This window comes from Pelobates fuscus, chromosome 4, assembly GCF_036172605.1.
Source record: "Pelobates fuscus isolate aPelFus1 chromosome 4, aPelFus1.pri, whole genome shotgun sequence".
In the NCBI taxonomy this organism is placed as follows: domain Eukaryota; kingdom Metazoa; phylum Chordata; class Amphibia; order Anura; family Pelobatidae; genus Pelobates; species Pelobates fuscus.
Window position 1 is genome coordinate 222,810,909 of NC_086320.1, and position 18,997 is coordinate 222,829,905.

Sequence of the window (18,997 nt, forward strand, 5' to 3'; positions counted from 1 at the left end):
CCTGCAAGTAGAAAATCAAAAATAAAGTACAAAAAAATCAATCAGTGTAAACAAAAAAAATATATATGTATATATATTTTCAAAACAGTAAAACATATCACAGCGATTATATTGTCAGTGAAAGTGACGTTTTTTGAATTTTTCACACACAAACGTCACTTTCACTGATATTAGGGCTGTGATACATTTTGCTGTTCTGATACACTAATATGTTTAGCGAAGTCTCCGGAGTATAACAGTACCCCACAGGTAGAGATTTTATGGTGTCTTGGAAAGTTACAGGGTCAAATATAAGGCTTGATTTTACTTTTTTTTTTTTATTGAAATTTGTCAGATTGGTTAGGTTGCCTTTGAGAGCGTATGGTAGCCCAGGAATGAGAATTACCCCCATGATGGCATACCATTTGCAAAAGAAGACAACTCAAGGTATTGCAAATGGGGTATGTTCAGCCTTTTTTAGTAGCCACTTAGTCACAAACACTGGCCAAAGTTAGCGTTTTTTGCCTTTTTAACACACAAACAAATATAAATGCTAACTTTGGCCATTGTTTGTGACTAGGTGGTTACTAAAAAAAGACTTGACATACCCTATATTGAATACCCTGGGTTGTCTACTTTAAAAAAAATTATGTACATGTGTACATTATGTACAGGTGTGATTCGGGGATTTATGATAGATAACGATGTTACAATGTCACTATTGATAAATTTAAAATATATATATATTGAAACAGCAATTTCCTACTTGTATTTTTAGGCCTATAACTTGCAAAAAAAAAAGCAATAAAGCATGTAAACACTGGGTGTTTTTAAACTCGGGACAACATTTTGAATCTATTTAGCAGTCTTTTTTTCATTAGCTTTTGTAGATAAGTAAAAGATTTTTCAAGTAAAAGTCCAAAAACGTCTTTTTTTTTTTGTTTTTTTGTAATTTTTTTTTTTGCAGTGTGCATATTGGTCACAGGCATACATATGGTACCCCAACAGCATTCCATATGCAGGTTTCAAGACATTAGTTACAGTGGGGGGTAGATAGACAATGCACTTTTTTTTTTTTTTTTACATATCACGTAAAGATAGCAAGCTAATAGGTGTCGCTTTGTGGCACAACATGCAAGGTTAGAATTGCAAATAGTTATATTGCAATAACAGGTTAGACAAATAATAATGACATAGTCGTGTTCCATGCTTGTGGAGGGAACGAGTGTGCTGCCAAATACTGCCTGCTTGTTAAAGGTATGCAGCATTGTTGAAAGAGGAAATTAAAATATTAGCCAGATCCCACCTAGTAAGATGTGCTGTTGTTTGCTACTTAACACCACAGTGGGAGTTATTGAGTAAGCACTAGAGAACAAAGTGAAAGTAGCTGGGTCATATACTATGTTTTGTGCGATAGAGTTGCTTATCCAGGAGTATTCTCAGGTTGCTTATCCGAGAAGGCAAGATACATGTTACAAGTACAGGCAGAGTGGGGGAACACATAAGTAACACTATAGATTAAAACATTTCAGTTGCAGGTTATGCATGAGTGAAGGTAGGTTAACGATCTCTGCATTGTTAGGGTGCCAGTAATGCTAGCAATTTTATGTGTTAAAACGAAAAGGATTTAAGTGGTAAGGTATATGTAAAGGCTCAGTATCTAAACTTAAGCATGCTAAGGCCAGACAGCAATCTACAAGTATAACATCACCCTGGCTGCTCAAAAGTTCGTACGTCTGCTCACACTCCAGGGACCGTCAGCATGGTGGGTCCGATGCTTCTTGGGTGGTAGTGGACACATGGTCAGCCAATGCCTGCTCCTGCATGTTGGCGTGACACGGTGTTAGTGTCATTTTAGGCTGAGGTTCTAGCGATGTCTCTCCAGGTGCATCTCAGGAGCTTGCCTCTGTTGGGCATTGGGAGGAGTGTTCTCCGAGGTTAACGCTGAGTGTTGCATATTCTGGCGTGCTGCTGGGTGTCACTGTGTGGCTCTCTTTGCTCGGCAACAGGGTTGTGAGTGTGGAGCGGAGTCCCGGTATACTGGTATACCGGTATACTGGTGCATCCGTCACCTTGACTCCAGTAGGCCTCCGCTGCTGCTCGCCTGTCTTAGCCACCTGCACAGGTAGGAAATTGCTTGGTGAGCTGCGATGAAGTGGAGCCGCCAACTTCTCTGACCCCGTGGGCCCTTGTCTATTTGTTTCGCTGGGTGTTCTGAGCTCCGCTGTTGTGCGCTCCCCTGAGAAACAGGGCCTTCCCTCCGGGGATGACGGCAAGAGATTTTGGTAACCTGGAAACAGCAGGACTGCAGAGGATATGCCACATGTACAGGAATAATAAGTTAGTAACATTCGAGGAGTTAAAACAAACATCACACCTCACACCAGCAGACTTCTTCAGGTTCCTACAAATAAAAGACTACATAAGCACCACGCACCTACAATACGCAGCGACAGGCCGTATGTCCTTTCTAGAAAGGATGTGCCTCCAAGAAAAGATGCAGACAGGGCTTATTTCCAGACTCTACTCTCACCTCAGTTTAGAGACCAAGGAATGGGGCACGCTCACATACATTGAACTATGGGAAAAATAATTAGGAGAGGAACTCGAGGGAACAGACTGGAGGGAGATATGGGAAGCCAACTCCTCGTTATCTATATGTGTGTCTCTCCAGGAACAAGCGGTCAAAACGCTCCTCAGGTGGTACACCACACCAGTAAAATTGTGGCAAATGGGGAGGACCCCGACAGACGACTGTTGGAGGGGATGTGGCCAAAAAGGCACATACCTCCACATGTGGTGGGAATGCCCCAAAGTACAAAACTTCTGGAGGGATACCAAATCTCTGATATCACGACTACTCCCTGTCGCACCAACCCTAAACCCATGGACATACCTCCTCAACAGACCCCTAGATAACTGGACAAAACGCGACCAAAAGTTTCTACATAAGAGAACACTGGCGGCGAGGAGAGCACTAGCTCTCACGTGGCTAAAGGCAGAAACACCCCCACAGAGTGCAGTCATAGCAAACATAAAAGACGTGTACCTCATGGACAGATTAACGGGCGAAGTCCGCAGAACCACGTCAAAATTTGAAAAGACCTTTAGCGACCTGACCTAACGAGAACACCACCAAAATGGACTCAGCGCAGCACCCAACTCCCCCTCTCCCCCCTCCCCCATCCCAACAGACCCCGGACACGACCGCCAGAGACAAAAACAGAGCCATACGGATCGACAGATATCGAAGCTGACTAACCTGATGAACCCACTCCACTACCTATACCTCTATTCTACTTTACCTCTATTCTACTCTATCCTTTCTCTTCATCTCTATCTCTATTTGATTCTGGGGACTGGGACCAGCCCCACAGATGGAATCCTTGTTGTACATATGTTAACTCAAATAACAAAACTAGGAAAGTGTGCTGACTACCTGAAACGCCGATTAATGGATAAGGCGGCAACATATGTGTAGGATATATATTAACCACATGTACGTAACTTCAGCAATGTCTACCATATGCCATTTTTATACCATGTCACATGCTTTTCTCAAAATTAAAGTATTTAAAAAAAAATATGACATGATACAAATAATGGTATGTAAAGAAAGCCCTTCTTGTCCTGAAAAAACAATATATAACCTGTATGGGAACAGTAAATGAGAGAGAGAGGAAAATTACAGCTAAACACAAACACTACAAAAGTGTCAAAACTGCTCTGGTCCTTAATGTACAACATCGCAAAAACAGGCCAGTCCTTAAGGGGTTAAGGACACATCTTCTGGAATAAAAGGGAATCATGACGGAATATTTGTTGTGTGTCGTAAGGGGTTCAAAGTTAATAAAAAGTTTAAGAAAGTAAATGAAAGTACTTAGATCATATGTATATGATCGAAGTACTTTTGAATGCACACACACACACACACACACACACACACACACACACACACAAACTATTATTCTAAGTGTATTTTAATATTAATATATATAATTATTATATTATGTATTAATATTAAAATACACTTACAATGACGTTAAATATATATATAATTACAATTTTTTATATATATATATATATATATATATATAATATTTGTGGTCAGGGAAGAAGGCCGTATACAGCAACTTATACCTATAAACATTATTAGAATATACTAAGTCGGTTGAGGTGTGCCGAAACCGACGTACGGGTTGGCCTGTAAATAAAGAGGGCTAACCATATAATAGCTTTCCTTTGTGGAGAGGTGGGTGGGGCAACCGGAAGTGACCAAGCGCTGTCAGCAAGGTATGAAGGGAAGTAGTGGGTTTAAATAGGCCGGCTGCAACCCCTCCCACAACTCCAGGCTCCGCCTTCTCATTTGTGGTCAGGGAAGAAGGCAGTATACAGCAACTTATACCTATAAACATTATTAGAATATACTAAGTCGGTTGAGGTGTGCCGAAACCGACGTACGGGTTGGCCTGTAAATAAAGAGGGCAAAAAGAGAATTTATATTCCACACTTTATTACGTATGCACATATATCATTAACAATTGATTCCTCATTTAGCCAACTGTGTGAACGCAAGCCTCAATTCTTTCTCTGGTTGTGGTATGTGACGATGGTATGCCGAAGATTTCCACCGTCCAAGCCTTTTAATAATATGAACTGGTATGTTTTGGCTGGAGGCGGATGTGGCTGCTCCGATACGAAATGAGTATAGGCTGCAGGATCGAACCCGATTCTTGTGAACAGTAATCTTACGTATTTGACGAACTTTGAGGTAGTCAATGGTTGACAGTGTATGGTAAGGAGAGGAGCTTGTTTAGGCTGGTCCGCCCTACCTGCCATGTATATATTGAATAAGTGTACGGGGCACCACTGATTGCCGGTTGGGTAGAACTGAATGTCAAGAGGTGGTCCTCCTTGATTGGTTTTTGACTGTTTTAGCGATAAGGTGTAGTGATCACCTATTTTGTTTAAGTGTGATACACGCAGCATATTTTCCTTGTTATTGATGTTATTAAGTGTGAGTTCGTTAGGACGCATAAACCCATAAAAGGCCAAGTATATGGCTGTTTTGAGTGTGTTGTTGGTTTGACTGTCGAAGGGTTTGGTGTCTAACATGTCTGATAAGGCCCTGAATTTTTCTGCGTCAATTGGTAACCGTGTAGTAGGTTTAGGGCTGTCTAGGCGTTGTATGCCTTTTAGCATGTTTTTTATGGGATGTGCGGACAGGAAGTTTTTTATACCAGGATATGTGTTGCTTACATAATGCTGTATTCCAGTTAAATAAAGTTTTATGGTGTTGTGTGCCAGTTTCAAATTAAGATGGCAAAAAGAGGTGAATGCCACTAAGGTACTTAAACAGTAATGATTAGTGATACCGTATTCGGTAATGAACTTATGCAGTAAGATTAAGGCACGGTTGTATGTGCGTCTGGTGTTTGGGGATAGTGAGGCTTGTATTAGTGTTTTCCCATGTTCCATGATTGTTTTTAGTCCAGGATGAGGTCTCTGAACTGCGGTGCCTTGCTTGGCCAATCCTCCGCTGTTGGGTGTAGCTGTATGAAGACTTGCAATTTTGAACGGGATAGTGCGGCAGCTGCTGTATTTTGGTGACCTGGTATGTGTATGCAAGTCAGGAAAAAATTGTGTGTGGCTGCCAACCATGTGAGTCTCCTGACCAGGCTCATGATGATTAGTGATGAACCTGCCTTTGTTCAGAATCTCGCAAGCTGCCGTATTGTCGGAGTAGCACTTGACAGCTTTACCACCCCATAAGTGGCCCCAGACTTTTGCTGCTGCCACTATGGGGGTAGATTTCGAAAAGTGCCAAAGTTTTTGTAAATGCAGGTAAGCCTACTGCTTCGCTAGGCCAAGCATCCCTCAACCATCTATTCCCGAAGATGGCTGCGAACCCTGTTTGACCTGCGGCATCTGTCCATAACACTGGGGACTCTAATGTTAGTGGTGGAATGAACAAGTTCCTCCCATTCCAGTCTGACAGGAAATGGTGCCACATAGTCAGATCTGCCCTAGCCTGACTGTCCAGTGTAACCCTGCTGTCATCGTTGGGTAAATCGGGTAACAACCTGAGGAGACGTGATATGAAGGCTCGTCAATGTGCTATTATTCTCATGGCGAAGTTCAGAGAACCCAGGAGTGAATGAAGATCCTTCCTCGACGTTGTACCGTTATCGAGAAATGACCCGATCTCTACCCGGATTCTCTGAACCTTGTCTGCTGGCAGGCTGGCTTGCATGGCTGCTGAATCTAAGTCAATACCTAGGAAGGTTAACTTGGTGGTGGGGCCCATAGTCTTGTTGTCGGCCACAGGTACGCCTAACGTCTTGAATAAGGCCACCGTCTTGTTGATGCTGTGTGGTATCGTGTCTTGTTTTTCTACTGTTAGGAAGTCGTCCAGATAGTGTATAACCACTGGACAACAGCAGATATTCAGCAGTAGCCAACACAGTGTCTCTGCAAAAATGTCAAATAATTTAGGGCTACTTTTAGCCCCAAATGTCAGTCGGTTAGCGAAGTAGTATAATCCCTTCCACCAAACTCCATGCAAATGCCATAGAGAGGGGTGCAGAGGGAGCAGTTTAAATGCATTTGAAATATCAGTTTTACCTAGCCACGCTGCCCTTCCTGCTTCCAAAATGGCCTGTATTGCATTATCGACTGTGGCGTACTGTAATGAAAACTCGGACGAAGGTATAAGTGAGTTTAGGCTTGGTGTGGTGCTTGAATGAGGGGCTGACAAATCAATAATCAAACGTGCTTTATTGTTGTATTTGCCCCGTGCCACGCGTATTGGGCTGGTTCTCCAACAAGTGAATGGTGGCCTCGTGAATGGCCCTAACATGAAACCATTCCCTACTTCGGCTTTCAACAGTTCGTCTACTGTTGTTGGAACAGTAGTGGCAGATTGTAAGTTCCGGCATTCGATAGTGCCTGAAGGCAGTGCTACCAACCCTGTGTGAAACCCTTCTGTGAAACCCGTGATTAGAAATTGTACCAAGTCCCTGGATGGATGTGAACTAAGGTAAAATGCCAGTGTATCTACATTGACCTCCGTCAGTCATTTCTTAGGGAACAAACGGTTAGGGCACATCGTTTTGGCGTGAGCTCTGTGGCAGATGGTGCAGACATGTAACAACCTGCAAGCGCTGAAGCTGCATCCACCTGCATTAAAGTTATTACATATCTGCGCCTTCCCTAGGAAAACTATTGGCCTACCTAATTTATCCTTAAATGTCCTTTGGTCAGTATTATTGGTACCTGGAGCTGCGTAGCTGGTAGTAGGAAGACTTGGTTCGTTTGGGCACAAATTGGTGGAATGGGAACTGGATGCACAAATTGCACAAGACGGTGGAACGAGCCCGGCAAAATGACGGCAAAAAAGTTCCGTATCTAAATGCCTCCAGTCTGTCCTTATGTTGAACTGTACCAAAGCTGCTGCTGCTTTAGCCGAAAAAGACTTGTGGTACTCAAAAAAGGTATGGCCACCGTACTTGTGTCCCAGATCCACCAATTTGCGTAGATACAAATCCAGTTCTTCCCTACGATGTGGAAAACTGGTGCATACAACATCTCTATATATCCCGAAAGCTAGGACAAACTCCGGTATGGTTAATTTTTTACTTAGTCTGGGGTCACTCGCTTTCATTACCACTGACAGATCCCCATAATTAAAGGTCTTATTCTCTATCACGTCTTGGGATGCTATGAGAAGGGAAATAAGGTTGACATATTTCCCTTCTAAAATGTCTTTCCTAATGTTAGGAGGTTCCAAGTGTGCTGGAGTGATGATATGAGTGGTAGGATTTTGCGCAACTTGTGCCCCTGCCACATTACCCTGTGCTGCTATGTGTTCAACCTCTGGCGTGAGATTGATGTCTGGTGCCACGATAATTGGTTCGGGTGCTTCCAGTCTGTCCATTCTCTGGCTGATATTACTAATGGACGCTAGGATCGATGTCATGGTGACTTGTAGTCCAGCTAAGGTTTCATTCATATTATCCTGTGAGCTGGATCCTGGTTGAGGGGCCTCTGGGGTTGTCATCATAATCCTATAAAGTTCGGCTTTCCTTGCCGTGGCCGGGTATGGTACACCCCTACGTCTTAGTTCCGCCGCAATTTTCGGAATAGTCCATGACCTCAATGAACATGGACTATCTGAGTTCTCGGCTGCTGCTGGGGCCATCAAAGGGGTGGGTGGCCTAACAGGCGTGCTGGGAGGGGAGACGTCTTCTGCTATGTCAGATGCGTGAGACATCCTATATAAATGACACAAGTGTTTGCAGCGACTTGTCAGTAACTAGTAGTAGCTACTGAAGCTGTTATCGTAATATTATTTGCCGATGGGACGATAGGGCTGTAATTTTGCGTTTATCGTATGTATGTGCCACCGAAGCGTTGTGGCAGGAAGGTGGGCCTCGTACATCGTATGACGTGATCTGGGAGTGACTTGTGGGGCCCTCTCTGTACTTTGGGTTGAGTACCGTGGAATCTTTCTAAGTACTATGGCTAAAGAAATTACCACCGTATTGAGTGTAATTTATACGTTAATAGTCGTGATTCGTGAGGTTTATAAAATTATCAGTATATTTATCTATACCCAACTATCGTGTTAGATTCTATATCGTGTAGTAGGTATAATACTTGACTAATACGTACCTGATGCGTTGATGTTTTAGGTTACGGCTGTACTTGTATAAGCCTAGTTTGCTTGGCCTACGATGAAAATATTCAACGTAAAACACCCGTATAAGCATACCCCTTCCCCTTATTGAATTGACCTGTAAATACATGCTTATTACCTGTCTCGCACCTAAGCGTTTGATCCTATTTATTGCACCTATTATGGCCAAGATGTAATATGTTCTATGATTCTGCCGACTCGTAATAACCAGCGTTGGTCTTGAAGCTTCTGTAACATATGAGGGTAAGTTGTAACGCAGCGTCCCTTATTGGTTTGGCATAATTATCGTGAATATCTGGTGTGTATACTTTAGGGCAGTAATCCACTATTAATGTCACCAGAGTTATACTCCATGAACGTACCGTATTTATCAGGTTTTCTTAATACTTAGTCGCTCCCGTGTAGTAACTGTTTGCAACCTGCCTAAAAGGACATGATATTATCTAGTTATAATTTAATTACCGCTGTAATCGTATGTTGATGTATACGTGCAATTATAACAATTATTACCATATGTCCCATATTATATTTTAATAATAACGATATGCCTTATGTCTTTTAGATAACCCTTAAGTTTTTATTTTTTTATTTACGTAGTGACTGATGTGACATAAAAGGATTATGCATGGTGACATAATTAAAATATATATCCATTTATATGACATACTTTTAAAACTTAATTAAACTTAACCCAGTTTAAAATACCACTTTTTTTTTTTTCCATGTTATATCGCTTGACTGCCGCTAGATGGCAGTATTGAACCGTATTAAAATTGCTGAATGAATTCGTGCAGTAGCCTGATTTACAATCCGTATGATTTGGTACCGTACTGTTGCCTGGGTCAGACAGTAATTGTACCCGCCATATTGTATGAGTTTTGCTCTAGTAATGTAATTATGCACGTGCCCGTACTCACGATTTACCGGCCAGTTAACCCCGGAAGTGTGACCCGCCTTTCCGGCAGTCGTGATGCCGTCACCGCTCTGTTTACCCGCCGAATGTTACTCCAGCCGTGTACCTGCTACCGCCGTTTAGTGTGAGTGGGTCTCGCCGTCTGGACCGGAACCGGAAGTGACCAAGCGCTGTCAGCAAGGTATGAAGGGAAGTAGTGGGTTTAAATAGGCCGGCTGCAACCCCTCCCACAACTCCAGGCTCCGCCTTCTCATATATATAAAAACTCCTCGTGTCCCGCACTCACTGCTCCCGGTCTTGTAATGCCTTGGTGCTAATCCTGGCCATAATATAGAATACCTTGTAGGAAAGCACTCACAGGACTTGACATGGTTCAAAAATAGTGCTTCTTTATTGCAGCAAAAAAGTAAAGTGTCAACGTTTCAGTCCCATCTGGACTTTTATCAAGACCTTGATAGATAGATAGATAGATAGATAGATAGATAAAAAAATAAGAAAATTTAAAAAAATAAAGAAAAGAAAAAAATTATAAAATTTATATACCTGTATACTTTCGCTCTAACTGTATTTTGATATTAATATACCGTATATACTCGAGTATAAGCCGACCCGAATATAAGCCGAGGCCCCTAATTTTACCCAAAAAAACTGGGAAAACTTATTGACTCGAGTATAAGACTATGGTGGGAAATGCAGCAGCTACTAGTAAATTTCTAAATAAAATTAGATCCTTCAAAAATTATATTAATTGAATATTTATTTACTGTGTGTGTATATAATGAATGCAGTGTGTGTATGAGAGTGCAGTGTGTATATGAATGCAGTGTGTGTATGAGAATGCTGGGTATGAGAATGCTGGGTATATGAATGCTGTGTGTATGAGAATGCTGTGTATGAGTTCAGTGTGTGTGTATGAGTTCAGTGTGTGTGTGTATGAGTGCAGTGTGTGTGTGTATGAGTGCAGTGTGTGTGTGTATGAGTGCAGTGTGTGTGTATGAGTGCAGTGTGTGTGTATGAGTGCAGTGTGTGTGTATGAGTGCAGTGTGTGTGTATGAGTGCAGTGTGTGTGTATGAGTGCTGTGTGTGTGTATGAATGTTGTGTGTATGAATGTTGTGTGTATGAATGTTGTGTGTATGAGAGTGCAGTGTGTATGAGAGTGCAGTGTGTGTGAGAGTGCAGTGTGTGTGTGAGAGTGCAGTGTGTGTGTGAGAGTGCAGTGTGTGTGTGAGAGTGCAGTGTGTGTGTGAGAGTGCAGTGTGTGTGTGAGAGTGCAGTGTGTGTGTGAGAGTGCAGTGTGTGTGTGAGAGTGCAGTGTGTGTGTGAGAGTGCAGTGTGTGTGTGAGAGTGCAGTGTGTGTGTGAGAGTGCAGTGTGTGTGTGAGAATGCGTGCAGTGTGTGTGTGAGAATGCGTGCAGTGTGTGTGTGTGCATGAGTGCAGTGTGTGTATGTGCATGAGTGCAGTGTGTGTATGTGTGTGTGTAATGCAGAGTGTGATGCAGAGCCTTGGTGGGGGGGTGGGCATTTTTATTTTTTAATTATTATTTTAATATTTTTTTTGTTTCATTAAATTTTTTTATTATAATTTTTTTATTATTATTATTTATTTAATTATTATTTTTATTTTATTATTATTATTAATATATATATGCATTTTTTCGTCCCCCCTCCCTGCTTGCTAGCTGGCCAGGGAGGGGGGCTCTCCTTCCCTGGTGGTCCAGTGGATGGGCACTGTGTAGGAGGGGGCTGTGGGGGCTGCAGAGAGATGTTACTTACCTTCCTGCAGCTCCTGTCAGCTCTCTCCTCCTCTGCCGGTCCGTTCAGCACCTCGGTCAGCTCCCAGTGTAAATCTTACACTGTGAGCTGACAGAAGAGCTGAACGGACCGGCGGAGGAGGAGAGAGCTGACAGGAGCTGCAGGAAAGGTAAGTAACATCTCTCTGCAGCCCCTGTCTGTATTATGGCAATGCAAATTGCCATAATACAGACAGTGACTCGGGTATAAGCCGAGTTGGGGTTTTTCAGCACAAAAAATGTGCTGAAAAACTCTGCTTATACTAGAGTATATACGGTACATATATATTTAAATCAAAATACATTTAGAATGACATTTTAAATACATATATGTATCTATATATAAATATATATCTATATAAATAAATATATATAAATTCTACATATATATATTTATATAATATTTTTACATGATTAAGTAATTACAATTTGAGGGACTTGCCTGACAACAAGGCAGAAAGTCCAGGGAATGTGGTTCGCAAGCCCTATATTTAACCCTGTAACTTTCCAAGACACCATAAAACCTGTACATAAGGGGGTACTGTTTTACTCGGGAGACTTCTCTGAACACAAATATTAGTGTTTCAAAACCATAAAACATATAACAACAATGATATTGTCTGTGAAAGTGCAGTTTTTTGCATTTTCCACACACAAACGGCACTTTCACTGACTATATAATTGTTGTGATAAGCACTAATATTTGTGTTCAGCGAAGTCTCTTGAGTATAAAAGTACCCACCATGTACATGTCTTACGGTGTTTTCAAAAGTTACAGAGTGTAATATAAAACTTGCATTTCCATTTTTCACATTAAAATTTGACAGATTGGCTATGTTGCCTTTAAGACCGTATGGTAGCCCAGGAATGAACATTACCCCCATGATGGCATACCATTTGCAAAAGTAGACAACCCAAGTTTTTGCAAATGGGGTATGTTCAGTCTTTTTTAGCAACCACTTGGTCACAAACACTGGCAAAAATTATTGTTCAAATCAGTTTTTTGCATTTTTCACACACTTACAAATTAGAATGATAAATTTGGCCAGTGGCTACTAAAAAAGACTGGACGTACCCCATTTATAATACCTTGGGTTGTCTACTTTTGCAAATGGTATACATTCATGGGGGTAATATTCCTTCCTGGGTTACCATATGGTCTCAAAGGTAAACCAGTCTGGCAAAATTTCAATGTGTATAAACTAAAAAATGTAATGTGCTAAATTTGACCCTGTAACCTTCCAAAACACTATAAAACCTGTACTAGGGGGGGTACTATTTTACTTGTGAGACTTAACTGAATACAAATATGTGCATTTTATTGCAGTAGCAGCTAACAGTATTATGACATTCATAGTTAAAATGTCATGCAGTGCTAAAGAAATAAAAAAAAATCTTACTTTTTCATATTTTTTTTACATTTAATTCATATTAAATTATGTTTAATATATACATATTGTGACATGAAAGACCCGTTTCTCCTGAACAAAATGATATATAATAAGTGTGGGTGCACTTAACCCCTTAACCCCTTAAGGACCAAACCTCTGGAATAAAAGGGAATCATGACGTGTCACACATGTCATGTGTCCTTAAGGGGTTAAGGACGTCTGACATGTCATGATTCCCTTTTATTACATTGCTGCTCCATCTTCTTTACCCACCCCTCAGGGGGCAAACTCGTTGCCTTCTCCCTTTTGGCATCAGACTCGCATAAAATCTACCTGGTGCATCACATCTTGGCGATGCTCTTTACGGGAAGGTAGGTATTCAAGTCTTTTATCCTACATTGCACATGTATGGTTATGCTTACGATGACCAATTCAATACTTACATCTCCCCATCTGCCCTGCATGGAACTTGCATGTCTCTTCGTTTACTTGATGAGAGAGAGAGAACACAAAGCTCTTTAGGAGTTTGCCTGACTCTTTATTTATTATATGTGTGTGAGATGTGGTGGTTAAGTTCTAGTGTTTAAATGCTGGGAAGGAGGTTTGAGCAGGCTCGGGCATGTGTTGAGGGATGCAAATTGCATCATGAAGCTCCAGCACACCCACTAAGACATGTCATTACTGATTCTCATAGAGAATCACTGGAGCATGGCCATTGGTGGACAGTCCAGCTGAAATACAGGAATCAGGGGAAAATGACATGATGGCAGAGAAGGAGCAGAAAATCTGACCAAATTAAAGATTATAAAAGGTACTTCTAAAGGTCATTTTTACACTATTTAGGGGGGAAAGCATTTAGTGACAGTACACATATTCAATATATATATATGCAATTAATGAATCGGACATTTGTTGTTAATACCATATTCGTAATAAACCCTATATATCGTAATTTTACTAGGAATTCTATATATCAAATAAGGGAATATTGTGTTCTGATAAAAAAAAGATATTTGCTAAAGCAAAATGAACATAAAAACCTTCTTAATCTAACCAATTTTATAATATTTATGAAAACCTTTCATTATATATTTGCTATATAATATGCTAGGAAATGTTTCTATCACATCATTTTCAATGTAAAGTTTTCAGGTTTTCTCTTCACCTCCTTTAAGAAATATAACTTTCTTTGCATCAATATAGACATGTATACTCCATGTGTCTTAAACTCTGGTTTCTCTGTCATTCTTCCTGGCTTGGGAATTGTTAAAGGAGCACTATAGGGTCAGGAACACAAACATGTACTCCCGACCCTATAGGGTTAAAAACCACCATCTAGCCCCCCTGGTCCCCTTCTGCCTCCTTAACCCCTTCAGGACGGAGTCAATAGTGCACGTTCTGATCAAAACAAAACGTAAACAAAAACTGGAATTTGCGCCAAATGTCTGTTCACCCGTAGTTCCCCTCTTTCATATTATATGCACCCACACTTATTATATATCATTTTGTTCAGGAGAATTTACCATTAACTATTCATATATGGAATATAATTTATTATGAATAAAATAAAAAAAACTGTGAGAAATTTATTTATTTTTTAAAAATGTGTAGTTCCGCCTCACATTTTAGCTGTAAATGTCATAATACTGTTAGGTTTTACTGCAACAAAATGCACATATTTGTAATCAGCGATGTCTCACGAGTACAACAGTACCCCCCATTAACAGGTTTTATGTTGTTTTGGAAAGTTACAGGGTCAAATATAGAACGTTCCATTTTCAAATTGAAATTTGCCAGATTAGTAATGTTACCTTTGAGACGGTGTGGTAGCCCAGGAATGAGAATTACCCCCATGATGGCATACCATTTGAAAAAGAAGACAAGCCAAGGTATTGAAAGTGGGGTATGTTTAGTCTTTTTTAGTAGCCACTTAGTCACAAACACTGGCCAAAGTTAGCGTTCATATTTGTTTTTGTGTGAAAAAAGCAAAAAACGAATATTTGGCCAGTGTTTGTGACTAAGTGGCTACTAAGAAAGACTGGATATACCCCACTTGCAATACCTCGGGTTGTCTACTTTTGCAAATGGTATGCCATCATGGGGGTAATTCTCATTCCTGGGCTACCATACGCTCTCAAAGGCAACATAACCAATCTAGCAAATTTCAATGTGAAAAAAATGAAACGCAAGCCTTATATGTCTCTCTAACTTTCCAAAACACCATAAAACCTGTACATGGGGGGTACTGTTATTCTCGGGAGACTTCACTAAACACAAATATTAGTGTTTTAAAACAGTAAAACATATTACAACAATAATATAGTCCATAAAAGTGCCGTTCGTTTGTAAAAAATGCAAAAAACGTCACTTTTACTTAAAATATCATCGTTGTAATACAATTTACCAGTTTGAAACACTAATATTTGAGTTCAGCGAAGTCTCCCGAGTAAAACAGTACCCCCTAAGTACAGGTTTTATGGTGTCGTGGAGAATTACAGGGTCAAATATAGTGCTTGCGAATTAAATTCTCTGCACTTTCTCCCTGTGTTGTCAGGCATGTCAATCAAATTTTAATTAATCAAATCACATAATTATGTTAAAAGATTACTTAAATATACATGTAGAATTTTAATATATATACATATATATGTATTTAAATTCTACGTGTATACTAATGTAATCTTTTATGTAATTATATGTATTTATCTATATATATATATTTGCGGTTATTTGTATTTTATATATATATATATATATATATATATATATATATATATATAGAATGTCATTCTAAGTGTATTTTGTTACCAATATATATATTAATAACAAAATACAGTTAGAATGAAATTACATATGAATATATAATTTATATAAAATTTTGTTTCAATATTTTATTTATTTATTATTTTAATTATACGTATATATATATATATATATAATATATATATGTACATCTATTATATAAATATATATACATATTATATATATAACATCATTCTAAGTGTATTTTAATGCTAATATATATACTTATATTAGTATTAAAATACACTTTGTATGACGTTACATATATACAATATGTATATATATTATATATATAATATATATACATATTATATATATATATATATATATATATATATATATATATATATATAAAATATTTATTTTTATATATATATATAATTTATTTTTTAACATGTTTAATTTATTTTTTTATACTTTCTTACCAGCAGGGGGACTGTCTGATATTTTAGACAGTCCCCCTGCTGGCAGATCCATAGCCAGCTATAGGGGGCCATGTGATCGCTCTTTGAGAGCGATCACATGGCCCCCGGGGGCCTCATTTGCCGTGGGAGGGCTGCCTGGGCTGTCAGGCAGCCCCCCAGAAGAGGATCGCGGCGGAGGTAAGTATAACTTACCTCCTGGGGCTCAAAGCCGTTACGGCGTTCCATGCCGCCGCAACGGCTTTAAAGCCCATTATAATGGGGACGGCATGGAACGCCGTAACGGCGTTAACGGGTTAAATATAGAAATCTTACTTGTATTCAAGTCTGGAGCTGCTTATTTTGTCCCAGTTTCCTTTAGACCTGCCCACTGCCTGCTGACACCAGCAGAAATAGTAGTCTGATCCAATCACAATTGGCTGAAACTGACAAAGAGGCAGATCAGGGACAGAGCCAGCACAATTCAAACACAGCCCTGGCCAATCAGATGAATTGAATCAATGAATCTCTATGAGGAAAGTTCAGTGTCTGCATGCAGAGGTAGGAGACACTGAATGTTTGGATGCATTTTAGGCAGCCATGACCCAGGAAGGATCTCTAACAGCCATCTAAGGAGTGGCCAGTGAAGTTATCACTAGGCTGTAATGTAAACACTGCATTTTCTCTGAAAATATAGTGTTTACAGCAAAAAACCTGTAACGATGTAACATTTTATGTTTTTTTTCCTTTATGATAAAATATGTTTAACTGTGTTTAATGGTAAGGTACAGTGGGTATTGGTGTGGGCACATCTCGAACCCTCTATATGAAATTTCTTTTACATGATGGCAATGACCAAAGAACCGTGGGTGACCTGAAATGCAACACCAGGCTTGCTCCCTAGTCAGATGCACTGGATACCTAAATTGACATTCTTTGTTTACCCTGCTTCTCATTCCCCAATCCAATGTTCACTTCTTTCTCTTACCTATCCTTCTTCTTTAACTAGATATTTTTCTTTATCCTCACCCCTCTGTTTTATCCTACCTTATCCAATGAAATACATAATTTCTTCGATTAGTGACAATTATTTGTAAGACATTGATTAAGCATACTTCCATTATATATCTTGATGTATTAATGATTTCTGCTTTGTTCAAAACAATAAAAAGATAAATAAATCTTTATCAAATGCTCACATTGACTGTTGGAATTTCACTGAAATCCTTATGCAATCAAAAGATATGACAAAGTAGGGACTACTTTGTGTTAGTATTTTTCCTACACCTGACAAAAGACAGAGCGCTAACTTTGTCCAGTTTTGCCATTTCCCCAGCCGTCACCATTGATAGCTGTAGGGTAAAGGCTCTGTATATGGAGGATCACGTGGAATCCTCCATAGGCCTCAGTGTTGTGACATGGGCCCCAAGCCAATGAAGCACCATGAACTGAAGATGACTGGCAAACATTTAGTAGATAGGCCAGACACTATAGTCGGCAGAACAACTACAGCTTATTCTATTTTTTTCTGGTGAGTATAAAAATTATATTCAGGCTTTTTGCTGTAAACACCGTCTTTCAAGACAAAATGCAGTGTTTACATTACACGGGCCACTCCCCAGATGGCTACTAGAGGTGCTTCCTGGAGCAGTGTGCAGCACTGACATTCAGTGTCTCTACCTTCTGCATGGAGACACTGAACTTTCCTCATAGAGATACATTGATTCAATGCATCTCAATGAGGAGATGCTGATTGGCCAGGGCTGTGTTTGGCTTGTGCTGGTTCTACCCCTGCTATGCTCCTGACATCTCAGCAAATCCAGGGATTTACTATGTGAAAGCATTGTGATTGGCTCAGAACACCAATTGCTATTGTCAGTCAAGTAGGGTTATCAGGGGCAGAGCCAGCAGCAGCAGCAGACTTGATTTAAGATTTTGCTATATTTAGGGGCAAGTGGGGGGCCAGGATGGCTAAATGGTGGCTTTAACACTAAAGGGTCAGGAATACATGTTTGTGTTCTCCCCCTTCTGTACCACACAGATGTTTGTTTGTACTGGATACATGGCACCTGGATTGTGTATGTGCAGCTTTTCCCTTTGAAACGCTTTTAACCCCTTAGCTGCCTGAGGTGTAACTCCACCTCTTGCAGTATCAGTTGCCAGCCCAGAAAAAGTCTGTGTAAAATTTGTCAGCATGCTAGTGCCAGTAAGTCAATGAAAAGGTTTTTTGTATAGATTAACCCTTTGAATTTCAGTAAACACAATTAAAATTTGTTTATATATAATTCTTTTTTGTTTCCCATTCTAGACTCAAAAAGAAAAAAAGGACTGATTCTGATAAACTGCTAGAAGATTAAGCAAAATCCTGGAAATGTATCATCAATATTGGAGTCTTGGAATCCTGTGTATATATTTTGCATACTGGTTGTTCACAAAGGAAATATTTACTGTTTTCTGTTACCTTAAATGCAGCATTTCTTTTTACTGTTTTTAAACACCCTAATAGATAACATAGTGTATGTAAAAGTGAATAAAAAAGATTGCTCAAACACAGAACTGTGTGTTTTGTTATGTAATAACTGACAGTAACATGTGGTTAGGATGTCTCTGCAGTGATGGTCTAGGTCAGAACTAACTTGTGAAGGCCTCCTTTTTATCTCCCAGAAGTTAATTACCTAGTTTTAGACAACCTCAGCCAGGTGTTACAGCTGGAATTGATGACAAAGCAACTAAGCAATAGACATGGCCAAAGTTCAAGGGAACTGAAGAAGGGGAGGCACTCAAGCAAAACTGAATTAATTATTGGTAATGCCAGGATCCAGACCATATATTGAAATCACATGCATGGTCATAGACGTCCATATGGAAATAAGAATTTGTAGCTATGGCTTGTTATATTCCTGGTTACCGGTTACCTGGTTATCACTAGTGCCACTCGTATAACTAACCATTAGGCTCCTTCTAACCCTCACGTTGGCACCTTAGATTAATTTCTTCATCCTTGTGACACAAGTCCTTCCTT

General features: G+C 39.8%; 1 protein-coding gene across 3 annotated transcripts in view; it reads left to right on the forward strand.

Moving 5' to 3' along the window:
• LOC134608797 (uncharacterized) overlaps window positions 1-18,531 on the forward strand; it is an 88,273-nt gene extending 69,742 nt beyond the window's left edge. For all 3 annotated transcript variants that reach the window (XM_063451902.1, XM_063451903.1, XM_063451904.1), the window contains one exon: window positions 18,284-18,531. The gene's annotated coding sequence lies outside the window, so the exon portion shown is untranslated. The remainder of the gene's footprint in view (window positions 1-18,283) is intronic.
• The last annotated feature ends 466 nt before the right edge of the window (window positions 18,532-18,997 follow it).